The sequence below is a fragment of the Leptodactylus fuscus genome, chromosome 4, assembly GCF_031893055.1.
Source record: "Leptodactylus fuscus isolate aLepFus1 chromosome 4, aLepFus1.hap2, whole genome shotgun sequence".
Lineage (NCBI taxonomy): Eukaryota > Metazoa > Chordata > Amphibia > Anura > Leptodactylidae > Leptodactylus > Leptodactylus fuscus.
This window is the reverse complement of record NC_134268.1, coordinates 224,166,593-224,187,940: the sequence shown is the minus strand read 5'-3', so window position 1 is coordinate 224,187,940 and position 21,348 is coordinate 224,166,593. Positions and strand designations below refer to the sequence as shown.

At 45.6% G+C, this 21,348-nt stretch overlaps 1 long non-coding RNA gene across 1 annotated transcript; it reads left to right on the top strand.

Annotated features, from left to right (window-relative positions):
• Positions 1-253: 253 nt before the first annotated feature.
• LOC142201060 (uncharacterized) lies at positions 254-1,125 on the top strand. The gene is made up of 3 exons (XR_012715482.1): positions 254-429; positions 636-755; positions 1,003-1,125. It is a non-coding gene; the product is annotated as an uncharacterized LOC142201060 (long non-coding RNA).
• Positions 1,126-21,348: the final 20,223 nt, after the last annotated feature.

Here is a 21,348-nt window from a genome sequence, read left to right as displayed (position 1 = left end):
ATCATCACATAGAGAGGCTTAGATACAGCACACTAAACCACACATGAGAGGATTAGATATAGCAGATGGTATCACACAGGACAGGATTAGATACACAGCTCAGTATACAGTATCACACAGGATAGGATTAGATACACGGCTCAGTATACAGTATCACACAGGATAGGATTAGATACACGGCTCAGTATACAGTATCACACAGGATAGGATTAGATACACGGCTCAGTATACAGTATCACACAGGATAGGATTAGATACAGCTCAGTATACAGTATCACACAGGATAGGATTAGATACATAGCTCAGTATACAGTATCACACAGGATAGGATTAGATACAGCTCAGTATACAGTATCACACAGGATAGGATTAGATACAGCTCAGTATACAGTATCACACAGGATAGGATTAGATACAGCTCAGTATACAGTATCACACAGGATAGGATTAGATACATAGCTCAGTATACAGTATCACACAGGATAGGATTAGATACACGGCTCAGTATACAGTATCACACAGGATAGGATTAGATACACAGCTCAGTATACAGTATCACACAGGATAGGATTAGATACACGGCTCAGTATACAGTATCACACAGGATAGGATTAGATACACAGCTCAGTATACAGTATTACACAGGATAGGATTAGATACACAGCTCAGTATACAGTATCACACAGGATAGGATTAGATACAGCTCAGTATACAGTATCACACAGGATAGGATTAGATACACAGCTCAGTATACAGTATCACACAGGATAGGATTAGATACACAGCTCAGTATACAGTATCACACAGGATAGGATTAGATACACGACTCAGTATACAGTATCACACAGGATAGGATTAGATACACAGCTCAGTATACAGTATCACACAGGATAGGATTAGATACACGGCTCAGTATACAGTATCACACAGGATAGGATTAGATACACGGCTCAGTATACAGTATCACACAGGATAGGATTAGATACACAGCTCAGTATACAGTATTACACAGGATAGGATTAGATACACAGCTCAGTATACAGTATCACACAGGATAGGATTAGATACAGCTCAGTATACAGTATCACACAGGATAGGATTAGATACACAGCTCAGTATACAGTATCACACAGGATAGGATTAGATACACAGCTCAGTATACAGTATCACACAGGATAGGATTAGATACACAGCTCAGTATACAGTATCACACAGGATAGGATTAGATACACAGCTCAGTATACAGTATCACACGGGATAGGATTAGATACACAGCTCAGTATACAGTATCACACGGGATAGGATTAGATACAGCTCAGTATACAGTATCACACAGGATAGGATTAGATACACAGCTCAGTATACAGTATCACACAGGATAGGAATAGATACAGCTCAGTATACAGTATCACACAGGATAGGATTAGATACACAGCTCAGTATACAGTATCACACAGGATAGGATTAGATACACAGCTCAGTATACTGTATCACACAGGATAGGATTAGATACACAGCTCAGTATACAGTATCACACAGGATAGGATTAGATACACGGCTCAGTATACAGTATCACACAGGATAGGATTAGATACAGCTCAGTATACAGTATCACACAGGATAGGATTAGATACACAGCTCAGTATACAGTATCAGACAGGATAGGATTAGATACAGCTCAGTATACAGTATCACACAGGATAGGATTAGATACACGGCTCAGTATACTGTATCACACAGGATAGGATTAGATACACAGCTCAGTATACAGTATCACACAGGATAGGATTAGATACAGCTCAGTATACAGTATCACACAGGATAGGATTAGATACAGCTCAGTATACAGTATCACACAGGATAGGATTAGATACACAGCTCAGTATACAGTATCAGACAGGATAGGATTAGATACAGCTCAGTATACAGTATCACACAGGATAGGATTAGATACACGGCTCAGTATACAGTATCAGACAGGATAGGATTAGATACACAGCTCTGTATACAGTATCACACAGGATAGGATTAGATACACAGCTCAGTATACAGTATCACACAGGACAGGATTAGATATGTGTATCTCAGCAGCTCAGGATCCTGGATAGTATATGACAGTATATTAACCCTTTGCGTTGCGGCTGTAGTTGATCCATCGTTGCGCTCCTGCTGGGACACATTCCCGGTCATGTGACATTGGACAGTCTTGTAGATAATCCTCTTTTTATTGGCCTATAAATCTCTATAATTTGGAGTCGCGGAGACTTTTATGCAGATCACGACACATCCCTGTACACATTGCTGAGTGATGAGTCGCTGATCTGGCGTCCTGTATATAAAGCCGCGTCCTCCGCCTCGCCTCACACCTGAGAGCTGCACAATACACACACTATGGCGGTGTCTATGAAGTACCGGACACAGGGCTCCCTGCCCATCGGCACCCAACACAAACCCCAATATATCCCCAAGATCCCCGAGGAGCCGGCGCAGAGCAACCGAGGAAAAGTCAAGGTAAAGCATCAGTATCACTGCGGTATATGATAGAGACATCAGTATCACTGCGGTATACGATAGAGACATCAGTATCACTGCGGTATATGATAGAGACATCAGTATCACTGCGGTATATGATAGAGACATCAGTATCACTGCGGTATATGATAGAGACATCAGTATCACTGCGGTATATGATAGAGACATCAGTATCACTGCGGTATATGATAGAGACATCAGTATCACTGCGGTATATGATAGAGACATCAGTATCACTGCGGTATATGATAGAGACATCAGTATCACTGCGGTATATGATAGAGACATCAGTATCACTGCGGTATATGATAGAGACATCAGTATCACTGCGGTATATGATAGAGACATCAGTATCACTGCGGTATATGATAGAGGAATCAGTATCACTGCGGTATATGATAGAGACATCAGTATCACTGCGGTATATGATAGAGACATCAGTATCACTGCGGTATATGATAGAGACATCAGTATCACTGCGGTATATGATAGAGACATCAGTATCACTGCGGTATACGATAGAGACATCAGTATCACTGCGGTATACGATAGAGACATCAGTATCACTGCGGTATACGATAGAGACATCAGTATCACTGCGGTATACGATAGAGACATCAGTATCACTGCGGTATACGATAGAGACATCAGTATCACTGCGGTATATGATAGAGACATCAGTATCACTGCGGTATACGATAGAGACATCAGTATCACTGCGGTATACGATAGAGACATCAGTATCACTGCGGTATATGATAGAGACATCAGTATCACTGCGGTATATGATAGAGACATCAGTATCACTGCGGTATATGATAGAGACATCAGTATCACTGCGGTATACGATAGAGACATCAGTATCACTGTATCTGCCTGATCACTGGACTATATTCTAGTATCTCATCCAGGCTGTATATTTGCACTTCCATGTGTTCTTATCTGCACTAGTCTCAGTCTTTGCTCCTCACTGATCTTATGGCTGTTTCTTGTCTCCGCACTGCCCGGTCTCCTCATGTGTCACAGGTTGTAGATTAATTAGTTAACGACTTAAATTAGTGCTAGTTCTGTAGCTGAGCCCTCCTATATAAGTAGATATAACACATGGGGAGCATTTCATTTGCAGCATATTTGCAGTGATTCAATATGAGGGGTGAAGGAAAGGTCTGCGTCACACATGACCCCGAGGCAGCGGGCCTACTGCCTAGGAGTTATAGTAAGGCCTGAGACTGCAATGGATATATCAGGGACAGATCTATTAGATGGTGGAAACAGTAGTAGTTCAGTCTTCGAGAGATTTAGTGTCAGAGCGAGGACATGATATTAGAGACAGCAGAGAGAGGTCGTAGAGTGTGCCAGTTGCTACAGCGAGGCCTCCGGTCTGTGCCGGTCACTACTGAGAGGCCTCCGGTCTGTGCCGGTCACTACAGCGAGGCCTCCGGTCTGTGCCGGTCACTACAGCGAGGCCTCCGGTCTGTGCCGGTCACTACAGCGAGGCCTCCGGTCTGTGCCGGTCACTACAGCGAGGCCTCCGGTCTGTGCCGGTCACTACAGCGAGGCCTCCGGTCTGTGCCGGTCACTACAGCGAGGCCTCCGGTCTGTGCCGGTCACTACAGCGAGGCCTCCGGTCTGTGCCGGTCACTACAGCGAGGCCTCAGGTCTGTGCCAGTCGTTACATTGGCTGCCTATTCATTATAGAATACAATATAAAGTTCTCCCCCTCCCCCACAAGGCTCTCCATAATGCCGCACCTCCCTACATCTCCTCCCTCATCTCTGTCTACCGCCCAACCCGTGCTCTCCGCTCACTCACTGACCTAACACTTCCATCCTCTATTATCAGAACCTCCCCCGCTCGTATACAAGACTTCTCCCGAGCTGCACCACTTCTCTGGAATGCTCTACCCCGGACAATCAGAGTAACTCCCAATTTCTACAGTTTCAAACGCAAACTAAAGACGCATCTTATCAGAGCGGCCGATCACAATGTCTAACGTAAACCCTTCCCCCTCCTCTGTCCCCGCCCCCACATTACCCCACATGATATGATGTCATCTCAGGATAACTTTATAGGTCCGAGCTCCATCCACATGTTACAGGACACGACTGGTGACGGCTCATAAAGTCTTATGTTTGTGTAATGACAGTCACCTCTATTACAGAAGGGTCTGACCCCTGTATAAGCAATGCCGCCCCTGCTACCTCCTGTGTCCCCCCCTCTACCTCATAGATTGTAAGCTCTTGTGAGCAGGGCCCTCAGTCCCATTGTGTGAAATGATTCTCTCTGTAATGTATCTGTCTGTCTGTATTTGTACCCTACACATTGTACAGCGCTGCGGAATATGTTGGCGCTATAGATATACAATGTATTATTATTATATCATCCAGCAGCCTCCATTGCTGTTTCACACTGTCCTGTGTGGCTCCGCCCACTAACTAGTCTTAGCCTATCCTGGTGATAGGCTGTGATGACATCATCACAGGTCCTTGAATGAACTTCCGCAAGCTATGCAGGCCGGACAGAACCGGGCAGAGGGCTGGATGTGGTCCATACACTGCCCAGGTCTGCTCCTTTGTATACACACTCCTATACACTCTACTAGCCTGTAACTGCGACATCGTCTGTGTATTGTTGGCGTCAATGATCCGTCTGCTCTGGCGTTTCGGCAGCTCTCAAGCTCTCCTGCGGCTGAACTTGTTCCTCGCACCGTGCCTGTGATTGTTCCGGCATCTCAGCAGCTCGCTGGGACGCCATATAATGAGCGTGTTGTTGGCGCCGATGATCTCCATCAAATCCGCTTGAGGAGAACTCTGTGACTTCTGGCTTCTTCATAGCTCTCATTATTTGTGACAAATTAGATTTTCTTTTTCCCACCATGTTTAATATTAGCAAACTGCCAATGTGAAGTAAAGGCATTTTCACCTCCAGTGTGTCAGCACTGCCTGGAGAAGATCAGATAATATGCAGATGCTTGTACACAATGGACTGAGGGTTAGCTGAGTGTTACATAGAGAGATAACAGACCTGGGACCTGAGATAAGCGGCTACAGGAGCAGTGTAATATAGTATGTGACCATAAATCCAGAACAGTAGTGAAGCCATGTCATGTACTGGGATACAAAGTATCAGTCCTCTCTGTGGTGTTACATAGGACTGCCGGTGACCTCTACTACATTACCTGTATATAGAGAGTTATCACTGTGTTATCTGTGGTGTTACATAGGACTGCCGGTGACATCTACTACATTACCTGTATATAGAGAGTTATCACTGTGTTATCTGTAGTGTTACATAGGACTGCCGGTGACATCTACTACATTACCGGTATATAGAGAGTTATCACTGTGTTATCTGTGGTGTTACATAGGACTGCAGGATCATAATGATGAAAAAAAGTTGTTGATCTCTAATTTGAGAACATGTTGGAGATTGTTAGATGAGAAGTTATAAAGGGTTAATATTAATTCAGAGAAGATTCTGCCAATGCTGCGGTGCCCGAGCGGAAGAACAATATTAAAATTATGTTGACAAAAATAAACACGCATAGTCAGCAAAAAAAAGTCACTGCGGAAACTGGAGAAAGAACACGAGGGAAAATGTCAAAGAAAAAACATAGCTAATATGAGAATGTTTTCTTTATTTATCAATAAGGAACATCTAGATTGGAGCAAATCCTAACATGGCTGGTAATAGATTGTATTCCCCTGTCCTACAGTCGGCCTCTCCTCTCCTGACATGGCTGATAACAGATAGTAATAGATTGTATTCCCCTGTCCTACAGTCGGCCTCTCCTCTCCTGACATGGCTGATAACAGATAGTAATAGATTGTATTCCCCTGTCCTACAGTCGGCCTCTCCTCTCCTGACATGGCAGATAACAGATAGTAATAGATTGTATTCTCCTGTCCTACAGTCGGCCTCTCCTCTCCTGACATGGCTGATAACAGATAGTAATAGATTGTATTCCCCTGTCCTACAGTCGGCCTCTCCTCTCCTGACATGGCTGATAACAGATAGTAATAGATTGTATTCCCCTGTCCTACAGTCGGCCTCTCCTCTCCTGACATGGCTGATAACAGATAGTAATAGATTGTATTCCCCTGTCCTACAGTCGGCCTCTCCTCTCCTGACATGGCTGATAACAGATAGTAATAGATTGTATTCCCCTGTCCTACAGTCGGCCTCTCCTCTCCTGACATGGCAGATAACAGATAGTAATAGATTGTATTCTCCTGTCCTACAGTCGGCCTCTCCTCTCCTGACATGGCTGATAACAGATAGTAATAGATTGTATTCCCCTGTCCTACAGTCGGCCTCTCCTCTCCTGACATGGCTGATAACAGATAGTAATAGATTGTATTCCCCTGTCCTACAGTCGTCCTCTCCTCTCCTGACATGGCTGATAACAGATAGTAATAGATTGTATTCCCCTGTCCTACAGTCGGCCTCTCCCCTCCTGACATGGCAGATAACAGATAGTAATAGATTGTATTCTCCTGTCCTACAGTCGGCCTCTCCCCTCCTGACATGGCTGATAACAGATAGTAATAGATTGTATTCCCCTGTCCTACAGTCGGCCTCTCCTGTCCTGACATGGCTGATAACAGATAGTAATAGATTGTATTCCCCTGTCCTACAGTCGGCCTCTCCTCTCCTGACATGGCTGATAACAGATAGTAATAGATTGTATTCTCCTGTCCTACAGTCGGCCTCTCCTGACATGGCTGATAACAGATAGTAATAGATTGTATTCCCCTGTCCTACAGTCGGCCTCTCCTGACATGGCTGATAACAGATAGTAATAGATTGTATTCTCCTGTCCTACAGTCGGCCTCTCCTGACATGGCTGATAACAGATAGTAATAGATTGTATTCTCCTGTCCTACAGTCGGCCTCTCCCCTCCTAACATGGCTGATAACAGATAGTAATAGATTGTATTCTCCTGTCCTACAGTCGGCCTCTCCTCTCCTGACATGGCTGATAACAGATAGTAATAGATTGTATTCCCCTGTCCTACAGTCGGCCTCTCCTGACATGGCTGATAACAGATAGTAATAGATTGTATTCTCCTGTCCTACAGTCGGCCTTTCCTCTCCTGACATAGCTGATAACAGATAGTAATAGATTGTATTCTCCTGTCCTAAAGTCGGCCTCTCCTGACATGGTGATAACAGGTAGTAATAGATTGTATTCTCCTGTCCTACAGTCGGCCTCTCCTCTCCTGACATGGCTGATAACAGATAGTAATAGATTGTATTCTCCTGTCCGACAGTCAGCCTCGCCTCTCCTGACATGGCTGATAACAGATAGTAATAGATTGTATTCCCCTGTCCTACAGTCGGCCTCTCCTCTCCTGACATGGCTGATAACAGATAGTAATAGATTGTATTCCCCTGTCCTACAGTCGGCCTCTCCTCTCCTGACATGGCTGATAACAGATAGTAATAGATTGTATTCTCCTGTCCTACAGTCGGCCTCTCCTCCTCTGACATGGCTGATAACAGATAGTAATAGATTGTATTCCCCTGTCCTACAGTCGGCCTCTCCTCTCCTGACATGGCTGATAACAGATAGTAATAGATTGTATTCTCCTGTCCTACAGTCGGCCTCTCCTCCTCTGACATGGCTGATAACAGATAGTAATAGCTTGTATACACTGTAGCACTTGTTCCCACATTGTAATGTCCCGGTGCATCTGCTGATCTCGGAGGGTGCGATGCTCTGCGGTCTGTAGCGTGGTTTTCTTTGCCAACTTCATTAATATAATTATAGGATCTTTTCTACCAATTCAGACATGTGCGGAGGTTACTGATGGAGAGAATATCAGCAGGGAGCGAACAGTGGAGCTGCTTAGATATATTTGTTCCTGGGAAAGCTGAGTAACACCAGCTTTCTCTGAGGCCGAACTCAATTTTCTAGACTCCTGAATGTTAAGCCTCCATCCAGTGACAGTACAAGGCAATCGCTTCATCAGATGTACATACAGTCTGGGAAAGCTGGGTGACAACATCTGTAATTATAGGTACATGGCTGTCACCCAGCTTTCCCAGCAGTATTATCAAATATTTTCCATCTGGAGAAGTCACTGGTCTAATGTTCTAACCATAGAAATAACATAAAAACACACAGTAGGTTATGGGAGTGATGGCACCTGAGCTCACCCTATGGGAGGTGCAGAATCTGCAGCAGACGTCAGTGCAGTGTTACAGTATCAGGGTGTGTTGTGTGACTGACAGACGGCGGCAGAACAGAGGACATGGAGGCGTCACCAGCATGGGTGTGAGAGGAAAGACATCTCTGCTATGTACACACCGGAGGGAAGGAAACCACAGCTGTCACCCAGGAAGAAGTGACCGATAACAGATAGTAATAAATTGTATTCTCCTGTCCTACAGTCGGCCTCTCCTCTCCTGACATGGCTGATAACAGATAGTAATAGATTGTATTCCCCTGTCCTACAGTCGGCCTCTCCTGACATGGCTGATAACAGATAGTAATAGATTGTATTCTCCTGTTCTACAGTCGGCCTCTCCTGACATGGCTGATAACAGATAGTAATAGATTGTATTCCCCTGTCCTACAGTCGGCCTCTCCCCTCCTGACATGGCTGATAACAGATAGTAATAGATTGTATTTCCCTGTCCTACAGTCGGCCTCTCCCGTCCTGACATGGCTGATAACAGATAGTAATAGATTGTATTCCCCTGTCCTACAGTCGGCCTCTCCTGACATGGCTGATAACAGATAGTAATAGATTGTATTCCCCTGTCCTACAGTCGGCCTCTCCCCTCCTGACATGGCTGATAACAGATAGTAATAGATTGTATTCTCCTGTCCTACAGTCAGCCTCTCCCCTCCTGACATGGCTGATAACAGATAGTAATAGATTGTTTTCTCCTGTCCTACAGTCGGCCTCTCCTCTCCTGACATGGCTGAGAACAGATAGTAATAGATTGTATTCTCCTGTCCTACAGTCGGCCTCTCCTCTCCTGACATGGCTGATAACAGATAGTAATAGATTGTATTCCCCTGTCCTACAGTCGGCCTCTCCTGACATGGCTGATAACAGATAGTAATAGATTGTATTCCCCTGTCCTACAGTCGGCCTCTCCTGACATGGCTGATAACAGATAGTAATAGATTGTATTCCCCTGTCCTACAGTCGGCCTCTCCTCTCCTGACATGGCTGATAACAGATAGTAATACATTGTGTTCTCCTGTCCTACAGTCGGCCTCTCCTCTCCTGACATGGCTGATAACAGATAGTAATAGATTGTATTCCCGTGTCATACAGTCGGCCTCTCCCCTCCTGACATGGCTGATAACAGATAGTAATAGATTGTATTCCCCTGTCCTACAGTCAGCCTCTCCCCTCCTGACATGGCTGATAACAGATAGTAATAGATTGTATTCCCCTGTCCTACAGTCGGCCTCTCCTGACATGGCTGATAACAGATAGTAATAGATTGTATTCCCCTGTCCTACAGTCGGCCTCTCCTCTCCTGACATGGCTGATAACAGATAGTAATAGATTGTATTCCCCTGTCCTACAGTCGGCCTCTCCTCTCCTGACATAGCTGATAACAGATAGTAATAGATTGTATTCCCCTGTCCTACAGTCGGCCTCTCCTGACATGGCTGATAACAGATAGTAATAGATTGTATTCCCCTGTCCTACAGTCGGCCTCTCCTCTCCTGACATGGCTGATAACAGATAGTAATACATTGTATTCTCCTGTCCTACAGTCGGCCTCTCCCCTCCTGACATGGCTGATAACAGATAGTAATAGATTGTATTCCCCTGTCCTACAGTCGGCCTCTCCTCTCCTGACACGGCTGATAACAGATAGTAATAGATTGTATTCTCCTGTCCTACAGTCGGCCTCTCCTGACATGGCTGATAACAGATAGCAATAGATTGTATTCCCCTGTCCTACAGTCGGCCTCTCCTCTCCTGACATGGCTGATAACAGATAGTAATAGATTGTATTCCCCTGTCCTACAGTCGGCCTCTCCTCTCCTGACACGGCTGATAACAGATAGTAATAGATTGTATTCTCCTGTCCTACAGTCGACCTCTCCTCTCCTGACATGGCTGATAACAGATAGTAATAGATTGTATTCTCCTGTCCTACAGTCGGCCTCTCCTCTCCTGACATGGCTGATAACAGATAGTAATAGATTGTATTCCCCTGTCCTACAGTCGGCCTCTCCTGACATGGCTGATAACAGATAGTAATAGATTGTATTCCCCTGTCCTACAGTCGGCCTCTCCTCTCCTGACATGGCTGATAACAGATAGTAATAGATTGTATTCTCCTGTCCTACAGTCGACCTCTCCTCTCCTGACATGGCTGATAACAGATAGTAATAGATTGTATTCTCCTGTCCTACAGTCGGCCTCTCCTCTCCTGACATGGCTGATAACAGATAGTAATAGATTGTATTCCCCTGTCCTACAGTCGGCCTCTCCTGACATGGCTGATAACAGATAGTAATAGATTGTATTCCCCTGTCCTACAGTCGGCCTCTCCCCTCCTGACATGGCTGATAACAGATAGTAATAGATTGTATTCCCCTGTCCTACAGTCGGCCTCTCCTCTCCTGACATGGCTGATAACAGATAGTAATAGATTGTATTCCCCTGTCCTACAGTCGGCCTCTCCTGACATGGCTGATAACAGATAGTAATAGATTGTATTCTCCTGTCCTACAGTCGGCCTCTCCTCTCCTGACATGGCAGATAACAGATAGTAATAGATTGTATTCTCCTGTCCTACAGTCGTCCTCTCCTCTCCTGACATGGCTGATAACAGATAGTAATAGATTGTATTCCCCTGTCCTACAGTCGGCCTCTCCCCTCCTGACATGGCTGATAACAGATAGTAATAGATTGTATTCCCCTGTCCTACAGTCGGCCTCTCCTCTCCTGACATGGCTGATAACAGATAGTAATAGATTGTATTCCCCTGTCCTACAGTCGGCCTCTCCTCTCCTGACATGGCTGATAACAGATAGTAATAGATTGTATTCCCCTGTCCTACAGTCGGCCTCTCCTGACATGGCTGATAACAGATAGTAATAGATTGTATTCTCCTGTCCTACAGTCGGCCTCTCCTCTCCTGACATGGCTGATAACAGATAGTAATAGATTGTATTCCCCTGTCCTACAGTCGGCCTCTCCCCTCCTGACATGGCTGATAACAGATAGTAATAGATTGTATTCCCCTGTCCTACAGTCAGCCTCTCCTCTCCTGACATGGCTGATAACAGATAGTAATAGATTGTATTCCCCTGTCCTACAGTCGGCCTCTCCTGACATGGCTGATAACAGATAGTAATAGATTGTATTCTCCTGTCCTACAGTCGGCCTCTCCTGACATGGCTGATAACAGATAGTAATAGATTGTATTCTCCTGTCCTACAGTCGGCCTCTCCTCTCCTGACATGGCTGATAACAGATAGTAATAGATTGTATTCCCCTGTCCTACAGTCGGCCTCTCCCCTCCTGACATGGCTGATAACAGATAGTAATAGATTGTATTCCCCTGTCCTACAGTCAGCCTCTCCTCTCCTGACATGGCTGATAACAGATAGTAATAGATTGTATTCCCCTGTCCTACAGTCGGCCTCTCCTGACATGGCTGATAACAGATAGTAATAGATTGTATTCTCCTGTCCTACAGTCGGCCTCTCCTGACATGGCTGATAACAGATAGTAATAGATTGTATTCCCCTGTCCTACAGTCAGCCTCTCCTCTCCTGACATGGCTGATAACAGATAGTAATAGATTGTATTCCCCTGTCCTACAGTCGGCCTCTCCTGACATGGCTGATAACAGATAGTAATAGATTGTATTCTCCTGTCCTACAGTCGGCCTCTCCTGACATGGCTGATAACAGATAGTAATAGATTGTATTCTCCTGTCCTACAGTCGGCCTCTCCTCTCCTGACATGGCAGATAACAGATAGTAATAGATTGTATTCTCCTGTCCTACAGTCGGCCTCTCCTCTCCTGACATGGCTGATAACAGATAGTAATAGATTGTATTCCCCTGTCCTACAGTCGGCCTCTCCCCTCCTGACATGGCTGATAACAGATAGTAATAGATTGTATTCCCCTGTCCTACAGTCGGCCTCTCCTCTCCTGACATGGCTGATAACAGATAGTAATAGATTGTATTCCCCTGTCCTACAGTCGGCCTCTCCCCTCCTGACATGGCTGATAACAGATAGTAATAGATTGTATTCCCCTGTCCTACAGTCGGCCTCTCCTCTCCTGACATGGCTGATAACAGATAGTAATAGATTGTATTCCCCTGTCCTACAGTCGGCCTCTCCTCTCCTGACATGGCTGATAACAGATAGTAATAGATTGTATTCCCCTGTCCTACAGTCGGCCTCTCCTGACATGGCTGATAACAGATAGTAATAGATTGTATTCTCCTGTCCTACAGTCGGCCTCTCCTCTCCTGACATGGCTGATAACAGATAGTAATAGATTGTATTCCCCTGTCCTACAGTCGGCCTCTCCCCTCCTGACATGGCTGATAACAGATAGTAATAGATTGTATTCCCCTGTCCTACAGTCGGCCTCTCCCCTCCTGACATGGCTGATAACAGATAGTAATAACGCAGTGACTTTGATGAGCTCTATTAATCTCTTTGTTTCCCTCCACAGCAGGAATCTCCTATACTTGGTAGAATTGATGAAGATGTCAGAGAGGAGCTGTCGTCTCCCCGTGTTGTGGCGCCCCCCGCCCCTCAGTGGGCGCCCTACAGCTTCAGAAAGCCGACCCACGACCCCTGTAGAGCGATCATAGAGACCTCCCCGTATTATGTCTACTTCAAAATCGTCACCACAAAGGATACAGAAACGAGACAAGACAAAGATCTGAAGAGCGTCCTGAGTGACCTGACAACTGTGGATCAGGATCTGCCCAGAACTGCCAAGTATCGGCACTTCAGGTCGTATGAGCAGTGAGGGGGTAAGAGTAGAGCGCCACCTACCTGGACTGACTGTGCACTGTACTGAGGAGTCACCCAAGAAACCCCAAACCTCGTCTGCCCCATAATCCTGCACAGGGAGGACTCCCCCCCCCCCCCCCCCCAGTGGTGATCTCAGGTATCGCACCGCCTCCTTCCCTCCTCTCAGTATTACAGGTGCGGGGGCTCCTCCTGCTCAAAAGGGGGCGTCCGATCCGAGCTGAATGTCTGCACTGTGTGAACAGAGGCTAAAATCTAACTCTATACAAAGACTTTCTGGAGACCTGGACAATTGTCATTACCCAATAAAGAACCTTCATGTTTTCTCCTCCCGACTTCAATCATGCTAGAGTTTTTCATATTTTCTTGGTGTTTTTCCTGTTTTTTGTTTCTGCTGGTAATTTTATGACCGTATTCACACACACGAAAGTGCACCGAGCACAGGGCATATAAGAGGATAGGAGAGGAGCGAGGGGAGAGGCCGACTGTAGGACAGGGGAATACAATCTATTACTATCTGTTATCAGCCATGTCAGGAGAGGAGAGGCCGACTGTAGGACAGGGGAATACAATCTATTACTATCTGTTATCAGCCATGTCAGGAGAGGAGAGGCCGACTGTAGGACAGGGGAATACAATCTATTACTATCTGTTATCAGCCATGTCAGGAGAGGAGAGGCCGACTGTAGGACAGGGGAATACAGTCTATTACTATCTGTTATCAGCCATGTCAGGAGAGGAGAGGCCGACTGTAGGACAGGGGAATACAATCTATTACTATCTGTTATCAGCCATGTCAGGAGAGGAGAGGCCGACTGTAGGACAGGGGAATACAATCTATTACTATCTGTTATCAGCCATGTCAGGAGAGGAGAGGCCGACTGTAGGACAGGAGAATACAATCTATTACTATCTGTTATCAGCCATGTCAGGAGAGGCCAACTGTAGGACAGGGGAATACAATCTATTACTATCTGTTATCAGCCATGTCAGGAGAGGCCGACTGTAGGACAGGGGAATACAATCTATTACTATCTGTTATCAGCCATGTCAGGAGAGGAGAGGCCGACTGTAGGACAGGAGAATACAATCTATTACTATCTGTTATCAACCATGTCAGGAGAGGAGAGGCCGACTGTAGGACAGGAGAATACAATCTATTACTATCTGTTATCAGCCATGTCAGGAGAGGCCGACTGTAGGACAGGGGAATACAATCTATTGCTATCTGTTATTAGCCATGTCAGGAGAGGAGAGGCCAACTGTAGGACAGGAGAATACAATCTATTACTATCTGTTATCAGCCATGTCAGGAGAGGCCGACTGTAGGACAGGGGAATACAATCTATTACTATCTGTTATCAGCCATGTCAGGAGAGGAGAGGCCGACTGTAGGACAGGAGAATACAATCTATTACTATCTGTTATCAGCCATGTCAGGAGGGGAGAGGCCGACTGTAGGACAGGGGAATACAATCTATTACTATCTGTTATAAACCATGTCAGGAGAGGAGAGGCCGACTGTAGGACAGGAGAATACAATCTATTACTATCTGTTATCAGCCATGTCAGGAGGGGAGAGGCCGACTGTAGGACAGGAGAATACAATGTATTACTATCTGTTATCAGCCATGTCAGGAGAGGAGAGGCCGACTGTAGGACAGGGGAATACAATCTATTACTATCTGTTATCAGCCATGTCAGGAGAGGAGAGGCTGACTGTAGGACAGGAGAATACAATCTATTACTATCTGTTATCAGCCATGTCAGGAGAGGCCGACTGTAGGACAGGAGAATACAATCTATTACTATCTGTTATCTGCCATGTCAGGAGAGGAGAGGCCGACTGTAGGACAGGGGAATACAATCTATTACTATCTGTTATCTACCATGTCAGGAGAGGAGAGGCCGACTGTAGGACAGGGGAATACAATCTATTACTATCTGTTATCAGCCATGTCAGGAGAGGAGAGGCCGACTGTAGGACAGGGGAATACAATCTATTACTATCTGTTATCAGCCATGTCAGGAGAGGAGAGGCCGACTGTAGGACAGGAGAATACAATCTATTACTATCTGTTATCAACCATGTCAGGAGAGGAGAGGCCGACTGTAGGACAGGAGAATACAATCTATTACTATCTGTTATCAGCCATGTCAGGAGAGGAGAGGCCGACTGTAGGACAGGGGAATACAATCTAATACTATCTGTTATCAGCCATGTCAGGAGAGGAGAGGCCGACTGTAGGACAGGGGAATACAATCTATTACTATCTGTTATCTGCCATGTCAGGAGAGGAGAGGCCGACTGTAGGACAGGGGAATACAATCTATTACTATCTGTTATCAGCCATGTCAGGAGAGGAGAGGCCGACTGTAGGACAGGAGAATACAATCTATTACTATCTGTTATCAGCCATGTCAGGAGAGGAGAGGCCGACTGTAGGACAGGGGAATACAATCTATTACTATCTGTTATCAGCCATGTCAGGAGAGGAGAGGCCGACTGTAGGACAGGAGAATACAATCTATTACTATCTGTTATCAACCATGTCAGGAGAGGAGAGGCCGACTGTAGGACAGGAGAATACAATCTATTACTATCTGATATCAGCCATGTCAGGAGAGGCCGACTGTAGGACAGGGGAATACAATCTATTACTATCTGTTATCAGCCATGTCAGGAGAGGAGAGGCCGACTGTAGGACAGGAGAATACAATCTATTACTATCTGTTATCAGCCATGTCAGGAGGGGAGAGGCCGACTGTAGGACAGGGGAATACAATCTATTACTATCTGTTATCAACCATGTCAGGAGAGGAGAGGCCGACTGTAGGACAGGAGAATACAATCTATTACTATCTGTTATCAGCCATGTCAGGAGAGGCCGACTGTAGGACAGGGGAATACAATCTATTGCTATCTGTTATTAGCCATGTCAGGAGAGGAGAGGCCAACTGTAGGACAGGAGAATACAATCTATTACTATCTGTTATCAGCCATGTCAGGAGAGGCCGACTGTAGGACAGGGGAATACAATCTATTACTATCTGTTATCAGCCATGTCAGGAGAGGAGAGGCCGACTGTAGGACAGGAGAATACAATCTATTACTATCTGTTATCAGCCATGTCAGGAGGGGAGAGGCCGACTGTAGGACAGGGGAATACAATCTATTACTATCTGTTATCAGCCATGTCAGGAGAGGCCGACTGTAGGACAGGGGAATACAATCTATTACTATCTGTTATCAGCCATGTCAGGAGAGACCGACTGTAGGACAGGGGAATACAATGTATTACTATCTGTTATCAGCCATGTCAGGAGAGGAGAGGCCGACTGTAGGACAGGGGAATACAATCTATTACTATCTGTTATCAGCCATGTCAGGAGAGGAGAGGCTGACTGTAGGACAGGAGAATACAATCTATTACTATCTGTTATCAGCCATGTCAGGAGAGGCCGACTGTAGGACAGGAGAATACAATCTATTACTATCTGTTATCAACCATGTCAGGAGAGGAGAGGCCGACTGTAGGACAGGAGAATACAATGTATTACTATCTGTTATCAGCCATGTCAGGAGAGGAGAGGCCGACTGTAGGACAGGGGAATACAATCTATTACTATCTGTTATCAGCCATGTCAGGAGAGGAGAGGCTGACTGTAGGACAGGAGAATACAATCTATTACTATCTGTTATCAGCCATGTCAGGAGAGGCCGACTGTAGGACAGGAGAATACAATCTATTACTATCTGTTATCAACCATGTCAGGAGAGGAGAGGCCGACTGTAGGACAGGAGAATACAATCTATTACTATCTGTTATCAGCCATGTCAGGAGAGGAGAGGCCGACTGTAGGACAGGGGAATACAATCTAATACTATCTGTTATCAGCCATGTCAGGAGAGGAGAGGCCGACTGTAGGACAGGGGAATACAATCTATTACTATCTGTTATCTGCCATGTCAGGAGAGGAGAGGCCGACTGTAGGACAGGGGAATACAATCTATTACTATCTGTTATCAGCCATGTCAGGAGAGGAGAGGCCGACTGTAGGACAGGAGAATACAATCTATTACTATCTGTTATCAGCCATGTCAGGAGAGGAGAGGCCGACTGTAGGACAGGGGAATACAATCTATTACTATCTGTTATCAGCCATGTCAGGAGAGGAGAGGCCGACTGTAGGACAGGAGAATACAATCTATTACTATCTGTTATCAACCATGTCAGGAGAGGAGAGGCCGACTGTAGGACAGGAGAATACAATCTATTACTATCTGATATCAGCCATGTCAGGAGAGGCCGACTGTAGGACAGGGGAATACAATCTATTACTATCTGTTATCAGCCATGTCAGGAGAGGAGAGGCCGACTGTAGGACAGGAGAATACAATCTATTACTATCTGTTATCAGCCATGTCAGGAGGGGAGAGGCCGACTGTAGGACAGGGGAATACAATCTATTACTATCTGTTATCAGCCATGTCAGGAGAGGCCGACTGTAGGACAGGGGAATACAATCTATTACTATCTGTTATCAGCCATGTCAGGAGAGACCGACTGTAGGACAGGGGAATACAATCTATTACTATCTGTTATCTGCCATGTCAGGAGAGGAGAGGCCGACTGTAGGACAGGGGAATACAATCTATTACTATCTGTTATCAACCATGTCAGGAGAGGAGAGGCCGACTGTAGGACAGGAGAATACAATCTATTACTATCTGTTATCAGCCATGTCAGGAGGGGAGAGGACGACTGTAGGACAGGAGAATACAATGTATTACTATCTGTTATCAGCCATGTCAGGAGAGGAGAGGCCGACTGTAGGACAGGGGAATACAATCTATTACTATCTGTTATCAGCCATGTCAGGAGAGGAGAGGCCGACTGTAGGACAGGAGAATACAATCTATTACTATCTGTTATCAGCCATGTCAGGAGAGGCCGACTGTAGGACAGGGGAATACAATCTATTACTATCTGTTATCTGCCATGTCAGGAGAGGAGAGGCCGACTGTAGGACAGGGGAATACAATCTATTACTATCTGTTATCAGCCATGTCAGGAGAGGAGAGGCCGACTGTAGGACAGGGGAATACAATCTATTACTATCTGTTATCAGCCATGTCAGGAGAGGAGAGGCCGACTGTAGGACAGGAGAATACAATCTATTACTATCTGTTATCAACCATGTCAGGAGAGGAGAGGCCGACTGTAGGACAGGAGAATACAATCTATTACTATCTGTTATCAGCCATGTCAGGAGAGGCCGACTGTAGGACAGGGGAATACAATCTATTACTATCTGTTATCAGCCATGTCAGGAGAGGAGAGGCCGACTGTAGGACAGGAGAATACAATCTATTACTATCTGTTATCAGCCATGTCAGGAGGGGAGAGGCCGACTGTAGGACAGGGGAATACAATCTATTACTATCTGTTATCAGCCATGTCAGGAGAGGCCGACTGTAGGACAGGGGAATACAATCTATTACTATCTGTTATCAGCCATGTCAGGAGAGACCGACTGTAGGACAGGGGAATACAATCTATTACTATCTGTTATCTGCCATGTCAGGAGAGGAGAGGCCGACTGTAGGACAGGGGAATACAATCTATTACTATCTGTTATCAACCATGTCAGGAGAGGAGAGGCCGACTGTAGGACAGGAGAATACAATCTATTACTATCTGTTATCAGCCATGTCAGGAGGGGAGAGGCCGACTGTAGGACAGGAGAATACAATGTATTACTATCTGTTATCAGCCATGTCAGGAGAGGAGAGGCCGACTGTAGGACAGGGGAATACAATCTATTACTATCTGTTATCAGCCATGTCAGGAGAGGCCGACTGTAGGACAGGAGAATACAATCTATTACTATCTGTTATCAGCCATGTCAGGAGAGGCCGACTGTAGGACAGGAGAATACAATCTATTACTATCTGTTATCTGCCATGTCAGGAGAGGAGAGGCCGACTGTAGGACAGGGGAATACAATCTATTACTATCTGTTATCTGCCATGTCAGGAGAGGAGAGGCCGACTGTAGGACAGGGGAATACAATCTATTACTATCTGTTATCAGCCATGTCAGGAGAGGAGAGGCCGACTGTAGGACAGGGGAATACAATCTATTACTATCTGTTATCAGCCATGTCAGGAGAGGAGAGGCCGACTGTAGGACAGGAGAATACAATCTATTACTATCTGTTATCAACCATGTCAGGAGAGGAGAGGCCGACTGTAGGACAGGAGAATACAATCTATTACTATCTGTTATCAGCCATGTCAGGAGAGGCCGACTGTAGGACAGGGGAATACAATCTATTACTATCTGTTATCAGCCATGTCAGGAGAGGCCGACTGTAGGACAGGGGAATACAATCTATTACTATCTGTTATCAGCCATGTCAGGAGAGGCCGACTGTAGGACAGGGAAATACAATCTATTACTATCTGTTATCAGCCATGTCAGGAGAGACCGACTGTAGGACAGGGGAATACAATCTATTACTATCTGTTATCTGCCATGTCAGGAGAGGAGAGGCCGACTGTAGGACAGGGGAATACAATCTATTACTATCTGTTATCAACCATGTCAGGAGAGGAGAGGCCGACTGTAGGACAGGAGAATACAATCTATTACTATCTGTTATCAGCCATGTCAGGAGGGGAGAGGCCGACTGTAGGACAGGAGAATACAATGTATTACTATCTGTTATCAGCCATGTCAGGAGAGGAGAGGCCGACTGTAGGACAGGGGAATACAATCTATTACTATCTGTTATCAGCCATGTCAGGAGAGGAGAGGCCGACTGTAGGACAGGAGAATACAATCTATTACTATCTGTTATCAGCCATGTCAGGAGAGGCCGACTGTAGGACAGGAGAATACAATCTATTACTATCTGTTATCTGCCATGTCAGGAGAGGAGAGGCCGACTGTAGGACAGGGGAATACAATCTATTACTATCTGTTATCTGCCATGTCAGGAGAGGAGAGGCCGACTGTAGGACAGGGGAATACAATCTATTACTATCTGTTATCAGCCATGTCAGGAGAGGAGAGGCCGACTGTAGGACAGGGGAATACAATCTATTACTATCTGTTATCAGCCATGTCAGGAGAGGAGAGGCCGACTGTAGGACAGGAGAATACAATCTATTACTATCTGTTATCAACCATGTCAGGAGAGGAGAGGCCGACTGTAGGACAGGAGAATACAATCTATTACTATCTGTTATCAGCCATGTCAGGAGAGGCCGACTGTAGGACAGGGGAATACAATCTATTACTATCTGTTATCAGCCATGTCAGGAGAGGCCGACTGTAGGACAGGGGAATACAATCTATTACTATCTGTTATCTGCCATGTCAGGAGAGGAGAGGCCGACTGTAGGACAGGGGAATACAATCTATTACTATCTGTTATCAGCCATGTCAGGAGAGGAGAGGCCGACTGTAGGACAGGGGAATACAATCTATTACTATCTGTTATCAGCCATGTCAGGAGAGGAGAGGCCGACTGTAGGACAGGGGAATACAAAATATTACTATCTGTTATCAGCCATGTCGGGAGAGGAGAGGCCGACTGTAGGACAGGAGAATACAATCTATTACTATCTGTTATCAACCATGTCAGGAGAGGAGAGGCCGACTGTAGGACAGGAGAATACAATCTATTACTATCTGTTATCAGCCATGTCAGGAGAGGAGAGGCCGACTGTAGGACAGGGGAATACAATCTAATACTATCTGTTATCAGCCATGTCAGGAGAGGAGAGGCCGACTGTAGGACAGGGGAATACAATCTA